The 17,624-nt window shown below is 31.5% G+C and overlaps 1 pseudogene; it reads left to right on the top strand.

The window, feature by feature from the left end:
* Positions 1–357: 357 nt before the first annotated feature.
* Positions 358–5,894, top strand: LOC141699863 (putative inactive receptor kinase At1g48480; annotated as a pseudogene).
* Positions 5,895–17,624: the final 11,730 nt, after the last annotated feature.

Raw genomic sequence — 17,624 nt, 5'->3', positions numbered from 1 at the left:
TAAAGTGAAGATTTTATTTATTTGTCATTTAATTTTTTAATCAGAATTAATTTATCAGTCGGGCTGGGTTATTATTTATGTTGGGCTTGATCACATTGTAAGTGGGCTGGGTTAGATTCAATGAATCTGGACATGTAACTGATAATATATATTCATAATTTAAAACATTAAAACTGATTTAATGTTTGGATTAAATACAAAAGCTGTTACATTTTATTTAAATTCAAAATCAGGAGTTTTGATTCATGTATTAAATGAGGAGTTTTGATTCCTGATATTAAAGTCTATTAAAGTCTATTAATGTCAGGATGGTAAGTTACACTTAGCCTCTTCTATAAATAGAGATCTAAGTTGTTGATGAAAATGTACCACACCATCATTCTCTTCTTCTCTCTTCTTTCTCCTCTCTCCCAAACACAATTTTGAGCTGCTGATTTTTCCGGCGACTGAGGTGCTAGTCGAAGTAGATTTTGTTGTTGATGTGAACATCAAATCCGGAGTTGTTTTATCATGGAGGAAGAATTGCAAGCAACCCAACGCATCAGGTGGGGGCAATTATCTCTTCAAGAGCAGTCAGGGCTTCGAGGAAGGCCTGACGACTCAGCTGATTAGTTTTCTTGTTTTATTGTACCGGTGGGCTACCACTGCTTTTCTGTTTCTTTTCATTGTGTTAAAGCTATGGTTAATGGTACGCTTTCATTTCTTTCTTCGTTCTTACAGTTACTGATATGCATGTTGTTTACCTACATGTTTTGTTTCGTTAATTGTTGTCTTGGCTTATTAAATATTATATATAACTGCTTCTATGTTGCTGTAATAGTCAATATTTCCAACATTTTTATTATGAATTTATAATTATTATATATTAAAAAAAATTTAGAAATTAGAATATGACGAGATAAATAAAATTTTTAAACATTAGCGGGAACCCGTACATCGCACGAGATTTAAGCTAGTCTATTACTATTATATAAAAGACGAAACATTGAAAATTTTGGTACGGTACTTGTTTCTTGGTACACGTTGAATTTACTGAATTATCTTTATTTTACTTAAAAAATTTATTAGCCTTACTAATCTAATTCTAATAGAAAAAGAAATAAAAATCATTTTCAACTATAACACGTTACCTTTTTTATTTCTCTCAACTAAAACAACTTCGTTTAGTAATCAAATTATAATAGAAAAAAAATAAAAATCGTTTTCAACTATAACACGTTACCTTTTTATTTCTCTCAACTAAAACAACTTCTTTTAGTAACCAATTATAATAGAAAAATAAATAAAAATTGTTTTCAACTATAACACGTTACCTTTTTTATTACTCTCAATTAAAACAACTTCTTTTAAATATCACGTACATGTTTATTTAATAAAATAAAATAATAATATTATAACCACTAATGACTAGTAAATTATATTTTTCAGCTATTTAAATATTTATTTTATTTAAATATTGGTTTGCTTATGACTTTGTTAAGCTCTTTGACTTTATCAATCCATAAATTTTTAACTGATTTACAAGAACAACATAACATCATCATCCTTATTCCAACAACGACAATCTCATCTCATCATTTTAGACAATGCAAAAACCCCCTGTTCTTAAAATAATGCAAAAGTCAAAAACATTTGCACATCTAATCAGTAGTTGTTGCAAATATATTTTATACGGGTTCACAGTAAAAAATATTTATTTTATATATTTTTTACTATTAATGTAAATACAAATATACTTAAAATAAGTATTATCTTACAATTCAATTACATATACAAAATAAAAAAATATTTGATTTTTGAAGTCGAATTACTTATATATCTATATTATTATATTAAATACGAAACTTTACGGTTCTTCCTTCAATTACATAATTGCCCTTTCTTAAAAAAATTAATATTTTACTCAATTACTCTTATTTAATTAATATCTAACCAATTACCTTTATAAGTAAAATATGTTGCCATTTTTATTTTCACCAACAAAAATAACTCTTTCTCTACAAATATTTTAGACAATTCCTTTTAATTTCTACCTTTTTTAAGTAAAACATGTTGTCTTTTTTATTTTCTCCAAATAAAATTATTCTTACTCTAAAAATATTATGTACAATTCTTTTTAATATATGTTGATTATATATCAATCAATCTATCAATCTTCTATACCATCTATCTATCTATATCTATACTATTATATTAAAGACGAAACAATGAAAGTTTAGTTGGTAGTCACTCTGGTCATCGTAATTATAATGATATTTAAAATAAAACACTATCATAAATAGATTATTATTCATATAATAATTATATAAATACAAATAAAATTGTAATATGTCTAATGATTTTGATTTAAACAAAATAATATATGATATTAAATAAAAATTATACTATTGATCAAATCCTAAATAAAAATTAAAAATAAATTACATACAATTAGTTGGATTTGCAGGCTCAGATTAAAATAAAATAATAAAGACTGATAAAAATTTGAAAGCAAATTCTTTTGATCGCTATAATGTAATCAGGCTAAAACAAAAAAAATAAACGTGCTAAAGCAAAATAAATTGTAAGTAAATTTGTTTGGCAGATATAACATCATCAAACTAAGATAAAATTATACATATTATCAATTTGGTCTAAAACATAATAATATTCATTCCGGGCTAAAAATGAAATTAAAGAAGAAACTAAATATAATTAGCTACATTTGGTTGGCATAACGGGTCTGAGACTAAAATATGTTATCTATTCGCCTTAAAATAAAATAATATTTAATCAGAGCTAAAATAAAATTAAAAATAAAATAAATGTAATTAGATAGTTGATATAACGGACCTAGGGCTAAAACAAAACAATGTATATTATTGATCTGTGCTAAAACTAAAATTAAATTCAAACTAAAGGATATTATTGATTAGTGTTAAGATAAAATTAAAGTCAACCTAATTTATTGTTAGGTATAATGTAGGTTTAGGATTGTGGGATAACTAAGATCCGGCCCTAATAGCCGAAATATTAAAAATTTGATTGAAGATCTGTGTATGGAATGTTTGGGTTTATATAATTATGGGTTTTTTCAATTTCTGTAATATTCAAAATTATTTTAATAAAATGAAAATATAGATGATTCCTTAGTCAGTATAATTGCGTAGGACTAATATAAAATAAATACATGTTATTCATCCGCGCTAAAACAATTATACAATTTGATTTATGATAAATCAAAATTAAAAAAAGAAAATAACTATATCAGATAAAATAAAATAATATGTACTTTTATTCCGGTTAACATTAATTTTCATTATTGATACATTAAATTTTTATCATTGATTCGGGTTTAAACAAATTAAACCAAAATAAATTTTAATATAATTAGTTAGATTTGTTCGGTATATCAAAATAAAGATAATTCATTTACTATTGATTTGAGCTAAAATTTATCTTTTAATTAAAACATAATTATCTTTTATAAACGCACTTTTGAATTTCAACAAAATTAAATCTTGCAATCAGTGATATTTCTTTACAAACTAAAATTTCACTAAATTATACACATGCATATTTAAAATAATTATCAAATTATATTATCAAAAATTTCTAATAGATAAATTTCAGAGTCTAAAATTTATATAATATCCGTAAGTTATATATTATGTGTAAAGTACCTGTTAATACAGACTTACTAAAAAATGGTACTGAATCTTCTAAAATTTTTAAGCAAATGTTTTTGTTACATCTAAAATATTTAAAGGAAATATACCCTCGCACATCGCATATATATAAAAAAAGAACTTTCCTCATTCTCTTACACAAATCATATCTCGAAAACAATTTCTAAGTTTTTAAATCCACAAGACAAGGACCAACACAACACAAGACAAGGTAACCTCCACACTTATCCCGCAAGTCATCTATAAATAATTAACTCTCGAGTCTCGAACCAGAAAAACAAAAATTTGCACCACAATGAGTCAGTGTCACCATCTCCTCCTCGGCGCTGCCATTGTATTTTCTTTTCTCCTCACCGCCGTGAAACCCGACCTTGTTAATGACAGAGCTGCACTGTTAGTCTTCCGCTCCGCTGTCGGGGGCAGAACCCTTGCTTGGAACGCTACTGAAACCTCCCCATGCAAGTGGCTTGGAGTAGAATGTACAAATCATCGAAACTGCATTTACCTGGTATGGACCTTACAGGACATGTACTTGAAAATACAATCGGAAACTTAAGGAACTTAGTCACGTTGAGTCTCCGGTCCAATGCACTGTCGGGATCACTCCCTTTAGATTTCTCGTCTTTGAGTGATCTTCGAAATCTTTATCTAGAGTCTAATGAATTTTCTGGTCCTATACCTTCGTTTATTTTTTCTTTGGAGAACATAGTTCATGTAAATTTAGGTAGTTTGAATTTGGAGAAAAATCAGCTTAGTGGTGAAATACCAAATTTGGATTTGCCAGATTTAATTCAGTTTAATGTTTCGGATAATTTGTTGACTGGTAACATACCCGAGAAGTTGTCGAGTAAGGCAGAGAGTGCATTTGCTGGGAACCGTTTATGTGGACGGCCTCTTAAGTCTTGTAGTGGTGGTGATAAGAAATTCAAGGGTGTGCGTTTAATTGGCTTAGTTGTTGGTACGCCTTTGGTTATCTTGATCTTTGTTAGTCTTCTATGGCTTGTATGTCGTCGTGAAAATAAGGAAGCTAGAGTTCTTAGGTCATGTCAAGAAAGTGAAGTTAATGATGAGAAGGCTAGAGGTGAATTGGTGTACTTTCGGGAACCAGACGTGGTCTCTGATTTGAATGATCTTTTGGGAGCTTTTTCTGAGGTGTTAGGGAAGGGTACATTCGGGATATCGTATAAGATGACTTTAGATACCGAAGAGGTGATGGTGGTTAAGAGATTGAAAGAGGTGGAGGTTGAAGAGAAATTAGTTTATAGGGATAAGATTGAGAGGCTTGGAAGTATGGATCATGAGAATTTGGTGCCTCTGAGAGCATACTCATATGGTGTAGGCCAGAATCTGCTTGTTTCTGATTACATGCCAATGGGGAGTTTATCTGCACTTCTGCATGGTGAGAACATTCATGCAATTTTGTTTTGGTTTTCGATTTGAGTAGTGTTTTTGTACAAAAAAATTGTACAGAATGACATGACATGACACTTGATGTGGGGCGTTTTAAATGGTGTTGTTGATGTGAGTACAGGGGGGCCATTCCAATTAATATTCACCTCATGTCATTATGTACACAATTCTGTACATCAAGCATTTTCCTTTCGATATTGTTTACATTCTGAATTTTCCTTTTACGGATTTTTTTTCAATTTTGTTTTGTTGCAGAAAACAAAGCTGCAGGCAGGACTTCCTTAAACTGGGCTGCACGAGCAGCAATTGCGCTTGGTGCTGCCCGTGGAATTGCATACATTCACTCACTAGGGCCAGCAGTTTCCCATGGAAACATTAAATCATCGAATATCCTACTTACTACCTCACACGAGGCTCGTGTGTCTGACATTGGACTTGCTGAATTGTACGGGCCTGACACCATTCCCAATCGTGGCTATCGGGCACCAGAGGTAACCAATTCTCGCAAAGTCTCTCAGAAAACAGATGTTTACAGTTTCGGGGTTCTACTACTGGAGCTCTTAACAGGCATGTTGCCTACTCATGCTTTCTTGAAAGAAAACGATGTTGATCTTCCAAGGTGGGTTGAATCTGCTGTGAGGGAAGAATGGACATCTGAGGTTTTCGATGTTGAGCTCCTTAAGTATAAACATGCCGAGGACGAGATGGTTCAGCTTTTGCAACTGGCCTTAGCTTGTTGTGATCATTGTCCTCATGAACGTCCTATACTGACCGAGGTATTGCAGAATATTGGGGAGCTTTGTGTCTCCCGTTAATAACAAGACCCCAAAAGACAATTAAATTTAGAAGTTTTTGTTTAATCAAATTTCAGACATATGTTTAAAATTCGAGATCATTTCGTTAATTCTTAAATTTCAAGGATTTTTCTCTTGAGTAAGTCTCTGTTCTGCATCTTCCTGTTTCTCTTTGAGTCACTCAGGGTTGTTATTCATCGGCAATATTTGTATTCTACGCGGTCCATTTGAGGTGAAACAGTGTTGATTGCCATGTTTGATGGTTACGAGTGTGCTAGTAGTCCTCCGGATTAGTTGATATGGGCGAAAACTGACCTGAATACCAGATTAACAAAAAAAAACATAGACAAGAAGCAACATTTTTTTGACAGTAACTGTTGAATACAGTTAAAAGTATACATAATCATTACAAGATTCTGATTCAATGGAGTTCTGAGCCAAGCAACTAATGTGGATAGGTTTCAGGATGTAAACACCATGAAATTCCTCGTGAATACTATTGAGATTAATCCTCCATGATGCAGCTACATATTATTTACCATAGCTCAGCATTGTACCCGATCATAACCAACACAAATAGAAGGCCACCTGCGTAACCAACTTTTGCTAATGTCAAGCTTACTTCACTTGTATATATACAATCAGTTAGTTAGATAGAAGAATAACAAGACTGTCAATCAGATACACATAGAGATCGATAGATACATAGATTGTGAGTTCAATAATGGAGTTCCATTTCATCTTTAATTTTTCATACCAATTATCATTTCATTTTTACTGTTATTGTTCATTACTCAATCCGTCCCATAATATTCTTCCCGTTTTGACTTTTTGTACTGTTCATGTTAAACGATAGACTACTAATTTACGTCTAATTTATAACATCAAACATAGTCATGAGTGATTTTGTTGGATTCGTATTTATGAGTACTTTAATACAATGAAGTTGTTATATTTAATAATAATACGAAATTAAATATGTCCAATATAAATAAGAAACGTTTTTAAGGACGAGAGAGTATATTTTATCAAATCACAAATACTTAGACCTGATAATTCATTCGTGTCCCCGTTCCTTGTGCTTTGTGTCTATAGGCGAAAACGAAACTAACACAATATGGGTTAAATATGACCCGACACGGAACACCATTAAATTACAGGAACTGTTTCGTGTGTACTACTATCTATATACACAAAACGAATTGAAACCGAAATAAATGGGAAATGATACACTATATTTTTTGTTGAAGTTGACATTACATTTTCAAAATTTTAAACCAAGAGTCTAAACAGAAGCCATTATAAAAGGTACTGAAATTCACTCTACCATTAGTCAACAATTGCCTGCAAAACTACAAATATATTGCTTCTATACTCTTTATTTAAAACCATGTTTTATTGATACAGAAAATACCGAAATAACAAAGTAACAAATTTTGGTACTTATCTAAAACAAATTGACTCTTATTTTATCTAAACTTTTTTTTATTAGTTAGTGTTTATCCGCGTCTATTTACTTTTAATTTGAAAAATATTTTATATCAATAATTAAGTAATATTAAATAAACTATATTGAAAAAAACTAATTATAAAATAATTATAAGATAATATTGAATAAAATTAAATTATCTAAAATAACAAATATTTGGTTCATGAGATTATTAAAATCTATAATCTTTATTAATAAGCGAAACCATGTTTTTTTGTACTCACATAACACAGATTGACTTCTATTATCTTTAAATTTTGTTCTTTTATTAGTTAATATTCATCCAAACGTATATTTACTTTTAATTTGAAAAATATTTTTTTATCAATACTTAAGTAATATTTAATAAACTATATTGAAAAAGGTAATTAAAAAATAATTATCAAATAATATTAATTAATATTAAATTATATAAAATAACAAATATTTTGTTCATAAGATAATTATACAATTCATTTCACACAAACAAAACTAATATTATAGATATTTATAACTAGTAAAATAATGCAGAATTAAAATTATTATGAAAAATTTCATAGATGATTTGATTCCTTTTAACTACACAATTATACTTTGTAAGTACCAATTTAATATTTTATATTAATATATTAATTTTGATCCGTTTTTCGCACCTAATTCGATATATTAATCTTCTGCGCACGAGTTATCAACTATCTATATTAATAAGCGAAATCATGTTCTATTAGAACACAAAATTACCAAATCTTGGTACTCACTAGAAAAATTATATAACTAAAATTTTAATAATTAAATCTCAACTAACACGAATTGACTTCTAAACTCTGTATACTTTTTTCACATTAATTTCTATTTGTTAGTGTTCATACAAGCATCAATTTACTTTTAAATAATCTTATTAGTAAAAGTTAACATGTTAAATTAATATAACAAGTAATATAATTTCAACCCCCTTCTTGGCATGGGTTACTAACTAGTATATATAATTAGTTATATTAAAGTAAAAATTACAAGTTGGGTATAAAGAAACAGTCCATTATTATTAATGACAGCAAGAATAAATAAGAAATATTGTTGATGGCAAGTAGCTGCATCCTGCATGTATTTCTAAATGTTTTAATACTTCTGGTGTCCAAAACTAGAAAACAATATACGAACTCTACTAGTTATTTAGACAACTCATGCAAAACAATTGTTCAAGGAGTTATCCCCACACGTTGTGGGCAACAACCACGACCCAGTTTATAATAAAATTTAGACTAATTTTGTAAAATAAAAATTAACAGGTATTTTTTCAGCCCTACCTATCTTGAAAAATAGTGAGTTCGAAAATCATGTGTTTTATATTTTTAATCAGGGTGATTTCTACAACCTAATCAGAAATATAATCAATATAATCAATACAAATACGCATATCAATCATAAATATTAAACTAAATAAATAAGGGTGAGAGAACTCGGAGCCGACTACTTTTCTAAACTAAACTCTGATACCATGTTAATTAATCAATCATTCTAAACTTTCAAGATAGTAGAGCAAAACTCGATTATCGTCTTTTATCTTTTAACAAATATATTAAAAAAAAAGATTGCTAAAATTTCAAGATAGTAGAGGAAAACTCGATTATCGTCTTATTATCTTTTAACAAATATATTAAAAAAAAATTGCTAGCCTTGAGGGGTCACCCTCAGGTAACAACCCTGAAATTAAAACAAATACAATACAAGTGGAGGTTATTTTTGTAAATACATAGTGAGAGATTCAATTATTATAAAAATGTTATAGAAAAGTATTATAATCTTAAGATAGCAGAGGTAAACCTCAGCCCAGTTTTCTCTTTAAAAAAATATATTAAAGTTAGGGTTGAGAACTGTATACTGAATGGATTTTATTTTTCTGGCCTTCCATGCCTGCCCAGGTGCGCATGTTTTTCAGTTTAAATAATTAAATAATTGATTTAATAAAATTCAACTGGTTCACATTCTGACTTGCTGCAGGCTTCCACATGGTACAGATTTAGCAAAGTATTTATAATTTACTTTAGATTTTAGTTATCTATCAGCACTATTTTATTTTGTATGCCTCATTTTCAAGTCGTCAGAGAAATACTTCTTTCCTAGAAACCGCAAGTTCAGTTTATAATACATCCAAGTAGGGGTGACTCGTGAATCGATATTCTGTCCGAATCCTAGCCGAAAACTAATAATACGAATATGAATCATCTAAAATAAAATTCGATCCGATAAGTATTGATAAGTATAGGATATGAATTTGATATGATCTAATCCGTTAATAATCTGATCTAATTATATATATTTATATATATATATATTTATATTTATATTAATGGCAAGAAAGAAAGGCTAAAAACGGCCATTTAAATACAACGGTAGCTAAATATGACGGTTTACGGTCGTTTGTAAAGTCAATCGGGTCAAACTTCAAGTTCCCGCCAGAAAAAGATAAACAACGCCGGAGGTTCGTAGTCAGAGGAAGCCGTTGTATTAAGGCTGTCATATTTAGACACAAATACCACCGCCTTCTCTGATACGGTCGTATTTAGCCAAAAGGAAAAGGAGCGAAAGAAATCCGTCAAATTGTTAAATTTTTGCGAACATATACGACCGAAATCCATCATATTTCAGTTTTTGAAAAGGCGGCAAAACTCCCGGGTTATTTGAATTTTTGGTTGAGAATCAGGGAAAGGGATCCATTTTTTTCAGCCAATTCAAATTCTCTTGCAAGCATAGTCGGTTGTATTTGTAAAAACAACTGCCGCCCATTGTATTTAGTTTTAAATCTATTTAAAAATTTAGCTAAAAATTAATTATTGATATTGGAGTTTATAATTTATTTGAATTTTTTTGAGTAATCCAACCGTACGAGTCTCTTTAATTTGAAAAGTTTAAAAAAAAATATTTTTTAAAACTTCTATTTCCTAAACATTTTAAAATAAATTTAAAATAAACAAGCAAATTACAATAGAATATGGTTGTATTTACCTACAATCTTCTTCGGTTGTATTTAATTTCCAACACCAGTCGGTTGTATTGGGTCGCCCTCATTTTCAATGCTGTTATGTCGTTTTTAACTTATTTAATTACAACTGTACATGGTCATGTTTATTCGTGCTTTGTTAACCACTTGTTGTAGCCGTATTAAATGCCAGAACTTATAAACACTACTGCATCCCCTTTCCATTTCCAATGGCTGCAAAATCACCCCCTTCAATCATTTTCTCTCCTTCTCTCCTCTACTTTATCCATAAAAGCTTTCATGTAATCATCTTAAATCTTCAAATAAGTATAATTTTTAGCGATCCCGTCATTTTTTTGTTAATTTTTTTATTGTAAGTTGTGTAATATTTATTAATTTTAATATAATTATCTTTAATATTTTGTCTAATGAATTAATTACTTGAATTTGTTAATTAGTATAATTTTCTAATATTAATTTGTTTGTATTTATAGATGTCATTCGATCATAATTGGATTGGTCGTAATCGATTTGATGAGGCAAAGTAATTAACGGAAGAATATAAAATTAGTGTTGATAGTTTCATTAAATTTGCTATGGAACATCTTAAAGTCGAAGACAATGGACTTATAAGATGTCCACGCAAAGATTGTGTGAATCAATACTATAAACTTCCTAGTAGCGTGAAACTTTATTTGTATCGATTGAGTATCATGCAATGGTATACTAGGTGGGATTGTCATGGGGAGGAAAATGTGTCGAGGGATGAGGCGGAAACGAGTTTTGTTAACATCAGCTACAGAGATTATGAGATGCATGATGTGCATGATGATGATTTTGTGGATTATGAGGATTTTGAGGAAGAATCGAATGAAGCGGCATGAAATTTTTACAAGATGATAAATGTTGCTTCTGAACCAATTTATCCAAACAATGCCAAATTCACAACACTTGAGTTTGTATTAAAGATACTTCGTTTGAAAAACAAGCATAATTGCAGTAATAATAGCTTTGATGACTTGCTTCACCTCATTGAATCTATATTTCCTGAAGATCATAAATTGCCTGAAAACTACTACAATGTGCGCAAGATGACTAAAGGATTGAATATGTAATATGAAAATATTGATGCTTGCAAGAATGATTGCATGTTATTTTAGAAGAAAAATCACAATAAGGCAAAGTGTGATATTTTCAATGAGGACCGGTACAAAGTGCACAAAGATCCAAAAAAGCAGAAGATCCCCCGGAAAATATTGCATTACTTTCCTATGACAATGAGATTGTAGCATTTATTCATGGTGGAGAAGATTGCACAAGCAATGAGAGGGCACCATGATAGAGTTACAGTTGAAGGTGAATTAAGTCACACTGCGGATGGAGATGAATGAAAACAATTTGATCGTAGATTTTAAAGATTTTAAAAAGAGATCTGAAATGTAAGGCTCAGGCTCTCTACTGATGGATTTGACCCCTTTCTTGATAAACTTCCAAGGACGATAATGTATGGCTTGTGGTGGTTGTTGTGTACAATCTTCCTCCCTCTATGTGTACCAAGGCTCTATATATATGTTCATGCCTCTTTAAATTCCCGGGCCAACGGGTTCGACAAAAGACTTATATGTTTATTATAGTCCATTAATTGATGAATTGAAATTGTTGTGACATACCGGGGTGGTAGCGCAAGCGAATGCTGTGCTTGGAACCGCAAGTGGGCCCGTAGTGAACATGGTCGTTGGTGAGGCTACGGCTTCTGAAACCGACGTTGACCTGTATGTATCCTACAACCCTGTAATATTTTCTACATATCTATCAAATGAATGGTTGATAGATACTGGAGCTAATGTGCATATTTATGCTGACATTAGTTTATTTGTATCTTATCAACAGAGTCATATCTTGACTGTGAAGATGGGGAATGCTAGTGCCGCTCAAGTACTTGGAATAGGAAACGTGGATCTGAAGTTCCCTTCAGGGCGTATACTATCTCTGACTAGAGTGCATCATGTTCCCGATATGCATAGAAATATAATAAGTGGAATCTGTTTAGTTTCTAGTGGTTTTGAAATTTCTTTCAAGTGTAATAAAGTAGTTCTTATTCACACTGGTATATTTTTTGGAAAGGGTTACTTGTCAAATGGTTTATTTGTTATTAATGCTGAACCCGTTTTGGAAAATTTGAATAATAATATTATTCCTTCTGTTAACTGTGTTGAATCCTCGGATATATGGCATGCTAGACTAGGTCACTTAAACTTTGGTGCTCTTAATAATATGATGAACTTATAGTTGATTCCAAAATATACCATAGAAAAGAATTCTAGATGTCAAGTATGTGTGTCTGCTAAACAAATAAGGAGGCCTTTTCATAACATTGTTAGGGATTCAGACCTGTTAGATTTAGTATACACTGATATTTGTGAATTTGGTGGTGTGTTGACCAAGGACCAGTTTAGATACTTCATTACTTTTATAGATGATAGTAGTAGATATTTTTATGTTTATTTACTTAGACATAAGGATGAAGCACTTAGTAAATTCATTTTATATAAAACTGAAGTAGAAAAACAAACTAGTAAGTTACTTAAACGATTGAGATCTGATAGAGGTGTTGAGTATACGAGTAACACTTTTAATGAATTTTGTGCAAACAATAGTATAGTTCATGAAGTTACTCCACCATACACACCTGAGTCGAATGGGTTGCTGAGCGAAAGAACAGAACATTTAAAGATATGATTAATAGTATGCTGATTAACTTTGGGTTGCCTAAATACATGTGGGGAGGGGCTCTAAATACGGCATGCCATATTTTGAATAGAATCCCTCTGAAACACGTGGAAAAGACACCCTTGGAGTTGTGGAAAGGCAGGATGACTAGTCTTAAGTATCTTCGTGTATGGGGGTGCCTTGCTAAGGTGCTTGTTCATGAACACAAGAGAAAGAAACTAGGTCCGAAAACTGTTGACTATATCTTTCTGGGCTATCTTGAAACCACTAGAACTATGAGATTTTTGGTATCAGAATCTGACTAAATGGTATAGTGGCAAACACGATAGTTGAATTTTGAGATGCTACATTCTTTGAGGATGTCTACCCTATGAAGACTGGAAACGACTTCCGAGGAAGATCCTACTCACACATCGAGTTTTATTCCTGATCATGTGGAAAAGATGACAGATGTGGGGGCGGAACCTAGTAGTAGCTCTATTCCTGAGGAAGTAGAGAAACCAAGGAGAAGTAAGCGTGCAAAGGTAGTTAAAGACTTTGGAGGTGATTTTATCACTTATAATGTCGAGGACGAACCTTTAACTTTCCGAAAAGATATGGATTCTTCGCAGTCTAGGCATTGGAAGGGCGCTGTGAAGAGTGAAATTGACTCTATTATTTCTAATAAAACATGGGAGTTGGTTGATCTCCCTCCCGGGTGTTCTACTATCGGGTGCAAATGGGTCTTTAAAAGAAAGTTGAACCCAGACGGCTCAATAGATAAGTACAAAGGTAGACTGGTAGCTAAGAGTTTTAAGCAGAAGGAAGGGGTTGATTACTTTGATACATACTCTCTGGTTGCAAGGATGGTAACAATCCATATGCTTATAGCATTGGCTTCCTTCCATGGTCTTATCATCCATCAGAGGGATGTAAAGACCATTTTTCTTCATGGTGAACTTGAAGAAGAGATTTATATGGACCAACCTGAGGGATTTGTTGCATCTGGAAATGAGAGGAAAGTATGTAAGTTGATCAAATCCATTCATGGCTTAAAACAAGCTCCCAGTGATTGGCATAAAAAGTTTGATGAAACTGTATTGCCATTCAGTTATAAGATTAATGAAAGTGACAAGTGTGTCTACACTAAAGTTAAAAGTAGTGAGTGTGTTATCATGTGCCTATATGTGGATGGCATCTTATTGTTTGGAACCAATATTGAGATTATTAATGAGATAAAAGAATTCATGAAAAGGCATTTTGAAATGAAGGATATGGGTGAGACTAGTGTGATTCTTGAAATCAAACTGATTCAGTCAGCTGAGGGAATAACCTTGACTCAATCTCATTATATAGAGAAATCTATACTAGAGAAATATGGTTATTCACAGTGTAGAATCGCTAGTACACCTTATGATTCTAAAGTTGCCCTTGTCAAGAATACTTCAGGATTGCCTGTGTCTCAGTTAAGGTATTCTCAGATTATTGAGAGTTTACAGTATCTAGCTAACTGTACTAGACCAGATATTTCATATTTTTTTATCTAAGTTGACTAGATATACAAGCTGTCCAAACAGAATTCATTGGGATGCTCTTGATAGAGTACTTAGATATCTAAAAGGCACAATGTACCTTAGTTTACACTACAAGAGATTTCCTGATGTGCTTGAAGGGTACAGTGAGGCAAGTTAGATAGCTAAGAAGTCTGGTTCCAATGGAGCGACTGGATATGTGTTCACCTTGGCAAGTGGAGCAATATCCTGGAAGTCAAGCAGACAGACTATGGTGACTCGGTCTACATTTGAGGCTGAGTTGTGTGCACTAGATGCCACAGGGACAAAGGCTGAATGGTTACACGAACTTATGTCTGCGATACCTGTAGTAAGCAGACCGCTTCCTGCTATTGCTATTCATTGTGATAGTCGAAAAACTATCGACAAGATTAGCAGTAAAAAATATAATGCTAAAACAAAGAGACACATCCGAGTTAGACTCAAGTCTATAAGGGGTTTAGTGTCTGATAGGATTATAGCTATAGAGTTCATATGAACTCAGAATAATATAGTTGATCCTTTGACTAAGGGACTGGAACCTGCGGTGGTCCTCAAGTCAAGGTTGGGGATGAGACTGTCAACCCATCATAATTCATCAATAGTAGGGAACCCAATACACATGAGAGGAGATCCCTCGAAGTGTATTTAATGTGATAATAACAAGCTATAAGGATGAATTGGTAGTACCTTTGCTACATAGATGATACTACTGTATCTGAGTCTATCCCCTGTAAACCTAGAAGGTACTGACACTGCTAGAAAAGTAAGAGTGTTAAAACTATGAATGGGGTGAAGTTATTTGACGAGATAGTAGTAGTATATCTCTGAAGATGCCCAACTAAGAGAATGTAATTGTGTGGTCGCAATTAGAGGAAATGGTTATTCCTTGAAGCATTCGACGAACAGGATCGAGACAAGACCATTAATGTCTCAAAGCCGTAGATTGGCACCATAGCTGTTGACTTGTCGTCATCTATGGAACATGATTATACTAAATGGATTAAGATTCAAGGTGAAACATTCTATCTAAATCCGGTAGCCATTGAAGTAGAGGACTTAGGAGGGTTCAAATCCGGAAGGGTACCTACTCTGAAAAACAAGTCATGATGAAAAACCTGATCGTAATTCTGTATGGATTTGTGGGGGATTGTTAGAAAAATGGATTTTAGATCATAATTTTATTATGTTCTTGATGATAATACTAAAATTTAATGATTGAAAGTTGTTCCATGATATGTGAACTTAAACTTTTATATATGGATTTAAGTAATTTCTTAGTGAAATCCATAGAGAAATAGAGTTGAAACTAGTAGCTTGTAAAAGCTTGAAATGGAGAATGTGTCATTTGTCCCACATTGAAAATAAATAAAGTGAGGATTTTATTTATTTGTCATATAATTTTTTAATCAGAATTAATTTATTAGTCGGGCTGGGTTATTATTTATGTTGGGCTTGGTCACATTGTAAGTGGGCTGGGTTAGATTCAATGAATCTGGACATGTAACTGATAATATATATTCATAATTGAAAAACATTAAAACTGATTTAATGTGTGGATTAAATACAAAAGCTGTTATATTTTATTTAAATTCAAAATCAGGAGTTTTGATTCATGTATTGAATGAGGAGTTTTGATTCCTTATATTAAAGTCTATTAATGTCAGGATGGCAAGTTACACTTAGCCTCTACTATAAATAGAGGTCTAAGTTGTTGATGAAAATATACCACACCATCATTCTCTTCTTCTCTCTTCTTTCTCCTCTCTCCCAAACACAATTTTAAGCTGCTGATTTTTCCCGGTGACTGAGGTGCTAGTCGAAGTAGGATTTGTTGTTGCTGTGAACATCAAATCCGGAGTTGTTTTATCTTGGAGGAGGAATTACAAGCAACCCAACGCAGCAGGTGGGGGCAATTATCTCTTCAAGAGCAGTCAGGGCTTCGAGCAAGGCCTGATGACTCAGCTGATTAGTTTTCTTGTTTCATTGTACCGGTTCGCTACCACTGCTTTTCTGTTTCTTTTCACTGTGTTAAAGCTATGGTTACTGGTACACTTTCTTTTCTTTCTTCGTTCTTATAGTTACTGATATGCATGTTATTTACCTACATGTTTTGTTTCGTTAATTGTTTTCTTGGCTTGTTAAATATTATATATAACTGCTTCTATGTTGCTGTAATAGTCAATATTTCCAACATTTTTATTATGAATTTATAATTATTATATATTAAAAAAAAATATTTTAGAAATTAGAATATGACGAGATAAATAAAATATTTAAACATTAACGGGAACCCGTACATCGCACGAGATTTAAGCTAGTCTATTACTATTATATAAAAGATGAAACATTGAAAATTTTGGTACGGTACCTGTTTCTTGGTACACGTTGAATTTACTGAATTACCTTTATTTTACTTAAAAAATTTATTAGCCTTACTAATCGAATTCTTATAGAAAAAGAAATAAAAATCATTTTCAACTATAACACGTTACCTTTTTTATTTCTCTCAACTAAAACAACTTCGTTTAGTAATCAAATTATAATTGAAAAAGAAATAAAAATCGTTTTCAACTATAACACGTTACCTTTTTGTTTCTCTCAACTAAAACAACTTCTTTTAGTAACCAATTATAATAGAAAAAGAAATAAAAATCGTTTTCAACTATAACACATTATCTTTTTTATTCCTCTCAATTAAAATAATTTCTTTTAAATATCACATACATGTTTATTTAATAAAATAAAATAATAATATTATAACCAGTAATGACTAGTAAATTATATTTTTCAGCAATTTAATTATTTATTTTATTTAAATATTGGTTTGCTTATGACTTTGTTAAGCTCTTTGACTTTATCAATCCATAAATTTTTAATGTTCTTAACATCATCATCCTTTTTCCAACAACGACAATCTCATCTCATCATTTTACACAATGCAAAAACCCCCTGTTTCTTAAAATAATGCAAAAGTCAAAACCATTTGCACCTCTAATCAGTAGTTGTCGCAAATATATTTTGTACGGGTTCACAGTAAAAAATATT

The sequence above is a fragment of the Apium graveolens genome, unplaced genomic scaffold (assembly GCF_009905375.1).
Source record: "Apium graveolens cultivar Ventura unplaced genomic scaffold, ASM990537v1 ctg143, whole genome shotgun sequence".
NCBI lineage: Eukaryota > Viridiplantae > Streptophyta > Magnoliopsida > Apiales > Apiaceae > Apium > Apium graveolens.
Note: the sequence above shows the minus strand (reverse complement) of the source record. Positions and strands in the feature narration are given on the sequence as shown.